A 14,531-nucleotide genomic window follows, 5' to 3' on the forward strand; every position below is an offset into this window, starting at 1 on the left:
AGCATGTAAAAATGAGATTAATATATGGCACAGTGATATATATATATATATGTATATATATACTTATTCATATAGTGACCCCTAGGTATTTATAAATTTCATGAAAGTCTTTGAAAAAAAATTGTGTTTGTGCCAAACATGGACACAGACTTTCTCTTGCCATTATTTCCCAAGGCATATAGTATAAGCAACTGTTTACATAGCCTTTACATTGTCATAGGTGCTATAGGTAGTCTAATGATAAAGTATATAGGAAGATATATGTAATGTAATTTATATGAAACAGAAGACACTTTAGAATTAATAGATTGTAGTATCCACAGAGTGGTCCTGGAACCAATCCCTGTGGATAGTGAAGAAAAACACGAACATATATCATATATGTGTGTGTGTATGTGTGTGTGTGTACGCACTAAGATATACATCTGAGTGTATGCTTCAATTACCAAGAGACCATGAGAATGTTCTCTGGAAATCTAGTATCATTCACCAAAATGTAGCTCAAAGACAACCAACAGTGTCCTTATATATGATGATCAGAGTATTTTGGTATATGACTTTAAACTTAACCCTGGGGTGACTGTTCTAGTGGTTAAGACACTGCCTTGGGACACCTGCATCTCATAGAAGAATGCCTGGTTCAATCCTGACTCTGCTCCCAAATCTAGTTTTCTGCTAATGCACTGTGGGAGGCAGCAGGGGATGGGTCACATAGTTGAATTCCCTGTCACTCTCGTAGGAGAACTGGATGGAGTTCTCTGTTCTGTACTGTGGCTTAGCCTGGCCCTGATTTTTGTAGAACTTTTGGAAGTGAACCTGCAGACCAGAGACATCAGTCTCTTTGGTGCTCTGTTTCTGTCTTTTTCTCTCTCTGTGTCTCTTAAGTAGATAAAGAAATAGATACGTATCACCCTATACAAGTTTTCCTGTCAAACACATAACTATATTTTAAACATTTTTCTGTTTTGGTTATCTGGGAAAGCTGATCTATTAGCTTGTAATAAATGATTGGCTACCAGAATGAATATAGGTAATATACCTGCACTATGCAATGGATCCAAAATGAACAAGATCAGTTCCTCTTGTTTAAGACACTGTGGAAAATTTGTCCCTTTTTCCTAACCTAGTTGCCTGTTAAATTTACTAGGAAACTTTGAGTCATTTGATTTTTCATGTCTTCCTTAGATATATCTCCAAGTTTTAAAATTTTAGTCTGGAAATTTATAATAGTCCACATCTCCAAATGGGTCTCTTTAGCCTCTGGCCATTAAATGCTTTATCCTATTCCTGAGAGATCTTTCTCAGTACAATATGATTAATACTTCTGCTGCCTAAAGAATCAAGTCTGAAGTTCTAGGTAAACCTATAAGGTTTTTTATAGGACTTTCTGCATCCTGCTGCTCAAAATTTATTTTCTGATAGGTGTACAGTTGATTCCTTTTTTATTGCCATATTGAGTTACTATATTTTCTTTAACAAATATCCTTTGTCATGTGTGTGTACCCTCTCTGCTTGAATGTCATACTCCAGCACTCTTTATCAAGTGTATCTTACCCATCCTCAAAGCCCAGACAAGAAGAAAATTCTTACTGTTGTCTCTCCTTGTCACACTACTGCCATGCTCCCTGAAGAAAATGAAGTATTTTCTTAGGTGCCTTCATATAGTACTATCAAAAGATGTTATAGTTTGTTGTTGTGAGTTGTCTCTTCTGCTCATACTCATTTGCTTTCTGAATTTTTTTGTTTTCTATTTATATGCTTAGCACATGACTCTCTACATGTTAAATAGTGGATCCCCAATCATATTTATTGAAAATGAATTGTGAAGACAATGCCTTTGGGAACCAAAGCAGAAAAAAAAAAAAACAGTTGCTGATTATCATAAAATGGAAGTAATTATTTTGTGTGTACTTTATATGTCATGAGTAGCAATATTATTTTATTTGAATGATAAAAAATATAAAATGTAATAATGGAGTATGTATTTAGCTTAGCATTTAATGCACTGCTTAAGATGTGTGCAACCCATATTGTGGCACCTCTGTTCAGTGCCTGGTCCCAACTCCAGGTTTCAGCTTCCTGTTAATGCCATGTCAGGGAGGCAGCAGTAATAACTCCAGTAATTGGGTTCCTATCAACCTTGTGAGATACCTGGATTGAGTTTCTGGCTGTTAGATTTGGCCTGGCCTTGGCTCTGCACAGTTTGAAATGAATCAGTGCATAGGATGTGTGTGTTGTGTTTTTGTTTCTATGCCTCTCAAATAGAATTTTTTAAATTAAAAAAAAAAACACAATAGTATATGGGAGAGCTTTATGGAAAAATAGGTAACACTAAGTATCCTTCTTTTTTTTTTTTATTTTTTTGACAGGCAGAGTGGACAGTGAGAGAGAGAGACAGAGAGAAAGTTCTTCCTTTGCCGTTGGTTCACCCTCCAATGGCCGCCTCGGCCAGCGCGCTGCGGCCGGCGCACCGCGGTGATCTGATGGCAGGAGCCAGGTACTTATGCTGGTCTCCCATGGGGTGCAGGGCCCAAGCACTTGGGCCATCCTCCACTGCACTCCCTGGCCACAGCAGAGAGCTGGCCTGAAAGAGGGGCAACCGGGACAGAATCCGGCGCCCCAACAGGGACTAGAACCCGGTGTGCCGGCGCTGCAAGGTGGAGGATTAGCCTAGTGAGCCGCGGCTCAGGCCTTTTTTTTTTTTTTACTAAGTATCCTTCTTTTAAAAATCATCCTTTTTATTTCAGATTATTAGTACAAATATAAGAATAATGTGTTTGGGTTTCACAGTAGATGCAATTCTAGTCTATATTCTTTACTAGAAAGCTATCTAAATCATCATTTCAAAAACTTCTGGCCAAAGAAAAATGAATTCAATGAGAAAATTGGCAAAGTTGGTTAAAAATTGTTAAATGAATTTTAATGAGATATTAAAAATAAAATATTTAGTGATGATTAAACCAAATATGCCAGTAGGCTGATAGGTAGTGATTTAATGGTATTAATTCTGAAAGTATCATAAGATAATCAGCAGGAAAAAACCCATTAAATGAAGTAAAACATCATCATCCTCTTATATAGCTTGGGTCTTTATTTCTGAGAGGATCTTCTGTATGATAACCTGTCAAGGGATATTTAACACAATTTGGAGTGGTCAAGGTAGGAGGGTTTGGTATTATCTAAAAGATGATGCAGATGGTTTGTAAAGAAAGATTAAAGCACTGAACATTAATGTAGGAAAGAGGATGGAAATGTGATATAGTTGTATGACTCTAAAATACTAAAGAATTTTGTTTGGGTTATTCCTGCTTTATGATTTTTTAAAAATTCTAAAATATTTGTACAAAAAGAAAAGATGGCTAATAGATTTATGAAAGATTTACACACACGTTTTAAAGTGCTTATTCTGTGATGGATCAATAAAAGTTACTGAGGATTTTTGAGATGCTATACCATCTTGCCATTTGAAGTTGGAATGATGAAGTTTACTACACATTTCTGTGAATCCTTTACAATACCAATAAGAGAATGAATACTAAGATTGGAGTGTGGTTATAATAAAACTGTCATGTAAAGTAAAATATGTAAAACACAGGGCATTTAGCTTTAGGAGAGAAAAGTTTCATTGCAATCACTTTCGTTTTTCTACTTAACAGGAAAAGTATAGTTTGCATTTTCTTTGGCTAACACATTGTAAAATACACTGCCAATATTGCCACTATATTTTGTGGATAGATGTGTCTCTGTTTTCATATGTTTTGACATAGTTTGAAAAAATATATGTTGCCCCTAAAAGCTCTGCAAAAATTGTGTTCCTTAAGTATAAATAACAGTATACTTTCTGTTATTTTAATTATGAGTTAGTTCTGTATTCAAAAACTTCTAGCAGAATATTTGTTTCTTAACCTTCACAATTAATCAGTCTGGTACTCTTTGCTAAAGAGAAGATAACTAATGAAAGAGGCATTGTGGTATTTATAAACAGCATACTCAGTTTTTTTTTTATACTTCAGACAATCAGTTGAGAGTATAATTCTGTAATAATTAATCAACTCTTACAGATTTCAGGTTCTTCCACCTGTCACTTAATCTCATATTCTACTTATCCCATCAGTTTTTGTACTCCAGAAATATTTCACGTTTATTTAAGGCATGTTGTATTTCCTGACAACTGTAATATAGTTTTATTATAATGCTTTTGAAAGTAAAATATATGTGTGCAGGTTATTTTTAATGTATATTTCATTATCATTTTTATAGCAGTTTAATCTTATGTTAGATACCTTTTATAGTTTTTTTTTAGATTTCTTTTTATTTATTTGAAAGAATTACAGAGAGAGGTAGAGCCAGAGAGAGAGAGAGAGAGAGGTCTTCCATTCCACTGGTTCATTCCCCAAATGACCGCAACTGCCAGAGCAGAGCTGATCCAAAGCCAGGAGCCAGGAGCTTCCTCCAGATCTCCCACACAGATGCAGGGGCCCAAGCAGTTGGGCTGTCTTTTATTGCTTTTCCAGGCCACTTAAGAGAGCTGAATTGGAAGAGGAGCAGCCAGGACTTGAACCGGTGCCCATATGGGATGCTGGCACCGTCCCCTATAGCTATTTCTTGAAATTACATTTTGTTTTGCTGGAAAACTTTACAATAAAAAGCATCAGGCTTGGGGTAAACATTTGGTGTGGCAGTTAAGTAATAGCCTGGTATTCATGCATCCCGTATTGGAGTTCCTATTTCAAGTCCTAGCTACACTGCTTCCCACCCAGCTTTGTCCTAATGTGTATCCCAGGAGGCAGCAGTTTATGGTTCAACCACTTGAGTCTCTGCTCTCCATATTGGGTCCCCAGATGGAGATCCAGATTCCTGGCTTCAGAATAGCCCAGCTCTGGCAATTGCAGACATTTGAGGAGTAAACCAGCAGATGGAAGATTCTGTCCCTCCCTCCCTCCCTCCCTCTCTCTTTCCATCCCCACTCCATTTCAAATAAAATGAGACAGCAATAAAGCAAGCACCAGTTATATAATGTATTAATTGATAAACCATTATTCCCTTAGGAGAAAAATATTTATGCTTGTTTTTCCCTGAATTTTTTTTCTCCAGTTCTCTTTCAAGGGTGACATAAACTTGAAATTTGAAACCAAAGATTAGAATAAAGGTGACTTGGGGAGAACATATGAGGTCAAGGATGATGTTTGATTCTTTTCCTGCAGGGTACCCAGCACTGAGCATGATGCTTTGAACATGGCAAGTGCTGAATACATACTTGTGACGTATTTATTTATTTGGAAGTCAGAATCTCTCCCTCTCTCTCTTCCCCTCCCTCTCCCTCTCCTCCTCCCTCTCCTTCCCCCTTTCTCTCTCTCTCTCTCACACACACACACACGCATGCACACACACACACACACAGAGAGAGAGAGAGAGAGAGAGAGAGAGAGAGAGAAAGGGAAATCTTCCATCTTTCCATCTACAGATTCACTCCCTAAATTGCTGCAGTGACTGGGGTTGGGAGATCAGGCTGAAACCAGGAGCCTAGAACTCCATCTGGTTTCCCACGTGTATAGCAGGGACCCACATACTTGGGGCCATCTTCTGCTTTCCCAGGTGCATTAACAGGAAGCCGGATTTGATGTGGAGCAGCCAGGACTAGAACTGCCACCCATATGGGATGCCAGTGTGGTAGGCGGTGGCTTAATACACTGTGCTACAATACCAGGTCCCACATGTTACATTTTCAACAATGTTTTGTTTCATTCTTGATTTACTATTACACAATACAATAGAATCTAGTCTTTCCTATTGCCTTGCAACTAAGATATCTAAAATTTATTTCCCTGCCAGTAAAGTAAAAAATAAATTGAGAATGTATCTAAGGTTTAATTTTTTTCTCTTTACTATGATTTATCCATATTCCTTCTTTTCCCCCATTTTTGGTTGGAAATAAGCAGAAAATTAGTTAACAAGAAAAATTTTTTTTTTTGTTTCAAGCTTGCCATGTTTCATAGACTAAATAGGCAAGTGTGGCAGGTGACCATCATATTGGACAATACAGATTAAAATATTTTCATCACACAGAAAGTTCTGTTGGATGGCTTGAGACTAGCGGCAGTTGCCTTCGATCAAGACTGAGAAAATTGAAAGGAGATTGGTACAAATTTATCACAGTATGTTTGTGATGTCTGGGAATATTGTATGGATAAGCAGCTCAATATGCAAGTCTATAACTTAGAGTAAAGGCCTGAGATAAAGATTTAGGAATGATCAGAACATGTGTGATAGATAAAATTAAGAGAAAATGTGAAATCACCTAGTGAGATAATGGAAAGAATAAGAAGTGATTGAAGCTTGAAGCAACGCATCCTGGGAAGCATCTGGGTGTTGGAGAATAACCCCTTGATGGTGATCATAACGTTGAAAATGTGGGAGAAGAAGGAGAAGATAAGATATTGCACACAAAGTTCCTTTCTTTTGTAAGAATTGAAAAAAGTAATGAGACTTTCAGCATCAAATACAGTAGCAATAGGGCAGGTGTTTTGAGCATGTCTGTTGAGATGCCCACATTTCACATTGGAGTACCTTAGCTTGATTTCCCAGTCCAGCTCCTAATCCAGTTTCTGGTCAGTTAAAACACTAGGAGAAAGCAGTAAAGACTCAAGTATGCCTGGGTTCCTGCCACTCATATGGGAAACCTTGATTGATTTCCTGGCTGGTGATTTTGACCTTGACCCAGAACTGGCTGTTGGTGGCATTTTTTTGAGTAAAATGAGATGAGAGAACTCTTTCTCTATCTTGTCACCACTTAAGTAAATAAATAAAATTAGTAAAATACAGAAGCCAAGTCCATTAAATTATGAATTAACCCCCAGAGGAGGGAGAATCAAGAGTTTTTTTCCTAGCCAGTTGGACTTTATTAACTTTGCATTTGCCATGCTATGTGAATATTACATGTTTTGATACTAATACGTCTCGTTGTTTTAGAATGTATATCACATATTTTTCTCTCTGAGATATACCCTGAGATGATGATCTTTTGCCCTAAAGTTTTGTATTACAAAAAAAGAAGAAAAATAAAAAAGAGAATTGCAGTATCAAAACAGGGCTTAACAAAACTTGAATCCAACTGCTTCATTTTGTTGACATGGAAACAGACCCAGAGAGTGAGAATGAGTTACTAAAGTTATAAAGTTACTTGGTGTGCTCTCCACAATACCTGATTACAGTACCCCTAGTTGCTGCTATTACTAGGAATGGAATTTAGTGTTTATAAATTGTGCTTATAGCTACTAGAAAGGGACATTTTAATTAATGAAGAGTTCTCAAAAAATACTCATGTGAAATATTAAGATAGTATCTTAAGTATCTTAGAGTCAAATTAAATATTTTTATTGCAGAAACAATGTTTACCTTCCTACAGTTGCTCAAATATCAAAAGTTTTCATGTTTTTATTCAAATTCTGACAATGTCTGTTATTCATGAATAATTTTTTCTCACAAATATATCAGTGCAGAGGGGCAAAAAATTCCTCAGATAATAGCCACCATTTTCAGTTGACTTTTTCATGCTAAGCATTCATTGAATCTTTCAGCCTGACAGCATGTTTTGGGGCATGTGAAAGAGAAATCATCTTAGTCTGTCTTCTCAGTGGAAAAGAAGACAAATTGTCAGCTTCCCAGTGCCCCACCACCGTAAGTTATAGAAATTTAGGAAGATGATATTGTTTCTGTTGACATATAGAATCTAAACTCATGTACACAATGATTCTGGAAAGAAGTCATAAAATATTTTCTCTAATGCTCTGTCTGGATGTCAGAGTTGTCTGATGTGTTAATAACATTAGTTTAATTATATTGTCTTTCTACATATCTATTTCTTGATTTCTTTTGGCAATGTTTATACTATATAAAATATTTTTAAACTTTAATTTTCAAAAAGCCCTAATATAATATGAATACATTAATAAGCATACCCATTTTGTTATATTTAGAGGTTACAAATTACTATAAATCTCACAAGAATGGAAATTATTTTAATATCAAATATGTTTGACATCAGAGAAATAAATATATTTAAATGAGCACCTTATCTTTAAAAATACACTGAACTTTAGAAGTACAATTTTATTCATATGAAATTTGGTTTTGGAAATTCTCCTGCTCGTTTTACCAATAAGTGCAATCAGTCAATATGGACCTGTATGTATTGTTGCATATCACAATTATTGATTGCAAAAGGAGTTTATACTGCTTTTATATTCCTATGTCCCTTGTTTATCTTCTTTTGTCTCATGGACTCAAGTGGGGACAAATCCTCTTTCTTTTCAAAATAGACCTTTAGAGTTCGTCTGAGAGTGGGAGGGAGAAGAAGGTGTAGAAACTAGCAGAGTGTTAGGCTTGATACTTTGTATCACCATGGAACACTTATTTTAGTCACAGTAGTCCTAACCACAACCCTATAGGTAAGTAGATACAATTCCTGTTTCCTAGTTGAAGATATTTAGCTCTGAGTCATTAAATTATTTGCCCCAAGCAACACAGCTAGAAAAATCAGAGTGAGAATTTTAGCATAACTTTTATCCCAGTTTAGTTTGTTTGTTCAATAAGAAAAATGAAAAATATAGCAGATAATTAAATTTTTCTAATACAAAGTATGTGATTTTTTTTAGAAATGTTAGTAATGTTGCCTTTCATATTTTTCTGAATAAAAATAATTGTAACTTTTGCTGAGTTATTTTGGTTTTATGAACTGTTTCCAACGTTTTAGCTCTAGTGTTTTAGTGCTTCAACTATGTAGAGCCTTCATGCAGAGTGGAGTTCATGGAACAAATGACTAAAAACTTAGAGTAAGTTTATATCCCAGGAAATGATTAAAAATGCTCATTCTAAATTCTGTTTTTTATAAACAGTGTGTGTACACATTTTCAAATTTTTTTTTAAAATTGTTAAGTCTGAATTTGTTAAAATGATAACAAATTTTTTTCTCTCCAATTAAAGAGAGAATATCGTTTCATAATATCATTCCGCAAATTCCTGTAAAGACATCACTGATTTTATATTGACTAGGAGAGCTAAATTTGTTCTTGGTTTTTAAGTCATATGCACTTACACACTTGGATGTATATAGTGATTTGGGAAACATTTGTAATTTTGAAATAAATTTGAATTACATACACAAATTCTTCATATACAAAGGATTCAAAGTCCTGACCCATTTAATTTTTAATTGTTTCAAATGAGTTTTAAAAACATTACACTTTAATCTTTTAGAAGATTCTGGCATAGTTACGAGTCTTTAAGTCTCTGTGAAGGTTGGAGACAGTGTATGTGTGAATAAAATGTGCAAGGTCATTAAACTTGCATGATTTAAAGAACCTTGGTAAGTTATTCCGTCCTATCATCCTCCCCCTTCATTCCACACATAACTTTCTCCCCTACTCATGACATCTTTCCCCACCCCTATCCATTTATTTTCTACAACAAAAAGAATGATAGTAACTGCCCCTGATAGATATCTGAAAAAGAAATGGACACTCACAGTCCATGTAATGTATGAAAGACAATCGTTCTCTTGTTCTCTTCTATTGTGCCCCATGCTTTCTCTTGTGATGCAACCTTCATTTCAACCCAGTCTCTCCTCACATGTAAATCCACTGGGCTTTGTAGATATGAATAGCTGTGCCCTGTAGCAACTAGACAGAAATGAAAGGAATGTACATTTAAGTCTGAAGTATAGTATTTTACTACATGGTTGAAGTAGTCAGCTGTAGTTAAATGTTGAAAAATATTGGGGCACTACTTTGAACACTGTAGTTAATAATTTTTGAAGTTGGTGAATTTCTTAAAATATGTGTCCTCTAGTTTTGCTTTAACTTCTTTATATATAACAATTGGGTTAGTTAATGAACACTATTGGAGGTAAACTAGATGTGTGTTCATTACAATATTAAGTTTATTAATGAGTGCAATGAGAAATAGCAAAGCTACTCACTTTAATCCCCAGTTTACTGATTAATATTTAATTTGAGTTTTATTGCATAAAAAACTGTTGATGGGTGGTTTAGCTGAAGATACAGAGACCCTTACAAAGGACTAGGCTATGGTTGTATCAATTCAGTCAATTCTGGTAGAGGATTTTAAGTCACTGAATTCTAATCAATTTAATGTCAAATAACCTTAATTCTTGATTTATAATTTTACATATCATATTTATATTCAAGTATCATATTTTTTTTGGGAAATACTCCTCAACTTGTCCACAGAAAATTTGTGATTTATTCACCAATCTTGTCTTTGTCATAGTCGCCAACAATAGTATTGATATGCATATTTTCATGATCTTTCCTCCAACTATGAGATAAAAAGATTGTTCCTTCCATTATTTTTCTTTGTTTTAAATATTCATCATCCTCTACTTTCCACTGCAAATTAGAATGCCTTAGAAATAAGACTCACTCAATTTAATATTTGTTGATTAACAGAGTAGTGATGTTTGATATTTTTATCAAAACAAATGGATAATCTTTTTCCTTAGTTAATGTAGACATAGACAACTTCTATATGTTTCATAGTTATATTTTTAAGTGTGGTTATTAAATATAAAAGTATATAGTGTTAGATAACGTAATCCATGTAGATTTTACTAATCTATAAGCAAACAGGGCTATGATTGGCAACATTTTTCTTAGTGCTTGCAAATATCTTAGAATTTCTTTTGGATATTTTTCTAGTATCATATAAGAAGAATGATTGCTCACCTCTGTTGGTCATCCTTAAATATATGGAGACTAGACAGCAGCAGACAATTTCTCCACATCTGTTTACCTTTTCATATACAGCAGAGATTTGTATATTGTGAATTTAGAGTTTATGTTGTATACTTATAAATTCATTATTTACATAAATGATGTGCAGCCAGTATATGACATCATGTACAACAACATTTTCTTGTTTTAAAACATGTGTTTTGATTTAAGAATTCCTGGAGAAAAATACAACACAAAATTAATGCAATATTTTTAAGTATAAAACTATGTTATATAATTTTGTGTTTGAAAAAAACGTTTTGTGCTGTTGCTGTAAATTTACACTGAATTATTATAAAAAAAATTTAAAATTTAGACCTGAAGAAGGAGAATCCTCACTTTTGAAAATAGAAGAATGGAACTGTGAGAGGCTGATATTGATCTAAGTATTTGGAAGTGGTCAGTTTCATTACCTAGAGGTGGTTTTAAGTAGAAGTGGTAATCACAATTGCAGTAGATATAATAAGTTAAAATTACTAAGTAGCTAAAAATAAAGTAATTAAAAATGTAGTTGGATTTTTTCTTAAAGGAAATAATATCATTTATTCATATTCTTTTTTTAACCAGTTTTTCTTTTAAACTGCCCAAATTTTCACACATTCTTATTTACTAAGATTAGTAGTCCTTTGAGCAGTTGGGAGAAAAAAAAAAAAAACCCTGATATTCTGATTTGGTGAAGGAAGTAGTCAGTTAAGCATCTTTCCATCCAAGATAGATCTGCAAATGTTGATTGCCATAAGGTATTTTTTCTTGCCTTGCTTTTTTTTTTTTTCTTGGCTAATATATCCCTGCATTAACTCTGTAACTAAACCCTGTCAACTACATTCTTTCCAGACAGTGACTCGGTTATTCATAAGACATATTAGCTATCTACTCGTAGGCTGTCACTGATTTGAAGACTATGGGTTTCTCAGTCTTGCTATACCAATATGCTAAAAACTTAGTGGCTTAAAACAACACTAATTTTGATTGCAGCAGTTTAGAAGCCAGAATTTCCAAAATGGGTTTGACTAGACTGAAATCAGTGTGTTTGCAGAATTGTGTTCCTTGTGAGGCTTTAGGGAGGAACCCATTTCTTTTTTTCCAGCTTCTAGTGGCTGGCTGTGTTCCTTAGCTTGTGGCCCACAGCCAGCAATGTCATCACTCCAGCCTCTGCTTCTGTACTCGCATCTTCTCCAATTCTGACCTTCCTGCCTTTTTCTTTCCATAAAAGGACCCTTGTGATTATATTGGACTTTCCTAGATAATCTAGGATCATCTCCCATTTAATGAATCTGAACTTCACCATAACTGTAAAAATCCCTTTTGCCATGTCAGGTAATAATGTCACACATTCTGAAGACTGAGGCATGACTGTTTTCAGATGTCATCATTTTGCCTGCCACAAGGACTTTGATGTAGCCAGAATCTGTCAACATCCTGTAGGGTTTGAAATAAAACCCCAGATTAACAGTTCCCAGGGTTATGAGACACCAGCACATCATGATTACTTCTGAAGTGTGTCACAAATAATCTGTAACCAGATTTTTTAAAAACAATTTACTTCTTTTAAAATAAATTATTGTAAAGGCAAAGTTATTCCCAAAACTTACTCTCATTCTGCTAGTGATTTCTTGAATGGAAGAAAAAGTGAGGGGAGATATCATAATATTTTTATACAAAATACCTATATCACAAATCTACAGCCAGTGTCTTTTGTGAATGTATTATTAATTATAAAAGATTGTAACTATAAAATTTGTGATAATGGGAAGTATTCATCTATATCTGGTATCTATATGAGGATATTTTATACTGTAAATGTCATATGGATCAGTAGGTTGAATTTGATACTTTTTTTTTTTGAAAAGGCAGAGTGGACAGTGAGAGAGAGAGAGACAGAGAGAAAGGTCTTCCTTTTCCGTTGGTTTACCTCCCCCCCCACCAATGGCCGCTGCGGCCCGTGTACTGCGGTGATCTGAAGCCAGGAGCCAGGTGCCTTCTCCTGGTCTCCTATTCGGGTGCAGGGCCCAGGCACTTGGGCCATCCTCCACTGCACTCCCGGGCCACAGCAGAGAGCTGGACTGGAAGGGGAGCAACCGGGACATAATCTGGTGCCCGACTGGGACTAGAACCTGGTGTGCCGGCACCGCAGGTGGAAGATTAGCCTAGTGAGCCACGGCGCCAGCCAGAATTTGATACTTTCTTTACTCTTCTGTTTCAAAAGTTAATGTACTGTGGGGACTGGTATTGTGGCCCAGTGCATTAAACTGCTGACACCTGACTGCTCCATTTCTGATCCAGTGTTCTGCAAATGGGCCTAGGAAAGCAGTAGATAAAGGCCCATGTAATTGAGTCTTTGCCAGTTGTGTGGGACATCCAGATGTGGATGGGAGATCTCTCTCAGTATCTCTTTTGCCTTTAGATAAATAAATAAGTTGATGCACTGTGAATAATTAATATAGTCAAGAAGCTTAGGTAAATACAAAAGGTAGTATTGTAAAAGCATTATTTAAAAATGTGAAATGCTCATATATTTAAATAATGTTGGATAAATATAGTAGCGATTATAATTTATGGTGATATTGATCATCATCTCCTTTGGGGAGAGCTATATAATGAAATGCAGGCTAAATCACTTAAGACAAATGCAAATTCAATTAACATTTTCTTTCAATACATTTTACTTGTTATTGTAGAAATTATGGTAGTTTTCATCATAAGTTGTCAAAAATAGACAGTGAATTTTGTACCTCTTTCCAGCATCAAAATTTCAGAAGTCATTCCATTGTTCATATTGTTAAAAGGTCTACAAAGTGGTCTACATGTTACATACAGTCCCTGTCTAAATGGCAATTATATTCTTCAGAGAAGCAGAAAAAGTAATCCTGAAGTTCCCATCAGACCACAAAAACTCTGAACAGCCAAAACAAAAGAACAAGGTAGGAGGTATTATACTCTTTGATTTCAAAATATTATAAAAGGCTGTTAGTACATGATACTCCCATAAAAGCAGCTATATAGACTAATAGGATAGAAAGGAGACCCTAGAAATAAACTCATGCATCTACATCTAACTTATGTTTGACAAAGGTGCAAAGAAAATACATTGGAAAGAATGGTCTTTTCAATAAATGATACTAGGAAATTGAAAATCTACATGCAGAAGAAACTTGACCCTTGTCTCTCACAATGTATAAAAATGAGCTCAAATTTAGTTGAAGACCTAAATGTTAAACCAGAAACCAAGAAACCACAGGAAGGTGCTTAAGGACTTTGGAATAGGAGTTTTATTTATTTATTTATGTTTTAATTGGACCATAAAACCTAGGAAAACTAGCACAATAGACAAATGGGGTTGTAACACACAACACTTATTCATAGAAAAGAAACAATCAAGAGAATGAAGACATAATCTACACAGTAGAGAAAATATTTGCAAACTACATGTCTGACAAGAGGTTAATAACCAGAATATGTAAAGTATTCAATTCAGTAGCTAAAACAAGCAAAACAGTACACATAATCCAATTAAGAATGGGCAATAAATCTAAACAGATATTCCTTGAATTAAGTCATACAATGACCAGAGATCCATGAAAAAATGCTCAATATCTTTTATTGTCAGGGAATATAAATCAAAACAACAAAGAGATACCACCCACTCCACTGAGAAGTGCTATTATCAAAAAAAAAAGACAAAGGATAACAAGTCCTATTGAGGAAAAGGGAATGCTTACACATTGTTAGTGAGGATATAAA

General features: G+C 34.9%; 1 protein-coding gene and 1 long non-coding RNA gene across 8 annotated transcripts in view; both read left to right on the forward strand.

Moving 5' to 3' along the window:
- ERBB4 (erb-b2 receptor tyrosine kinase 4) overlaps positions 1–14,531 on the forward strand; it is a 1,263,146-nt gene that overhangs the window by 86,064 nt on the left and 1,162,551 nt on the right. The window lies entirely within an intron of this gene.
- LOC127491701 (uncharacterized) overlaps positions 1–14,531 on the forward strand; it is a 112,014-nt gene that overhangs the window by 85,289 nt on the left and 12,194 nt on the right. The window contains exon 1 of the long non-coding RNA XR_007920583.2: positions 1–13,711. This exon is cut by the window's left edge and continues 85,289 nt beyond it. This is a non-coding gene — a long non-coding RNA (uncharacterized lncRNA). The remainder of the gene's footprint in view (positions 13,712–14,531) is intronic.

The sequence above is a fragment of the Oryctolagus cuniculus genome, chromosome 3 (genome assembly GCF_964237555.1).
Source record: "Oryctolagus cuniculus chromosome 3, mOryCun1.1, whole genome shotgun sequence".
Taxonomy (NCBI): Eukaryota; Metazoa; Chordata; class Mammalia; order Lagomorpha; family Leporidae; genus Oryctolagus; species Oryctolagus cuniculus.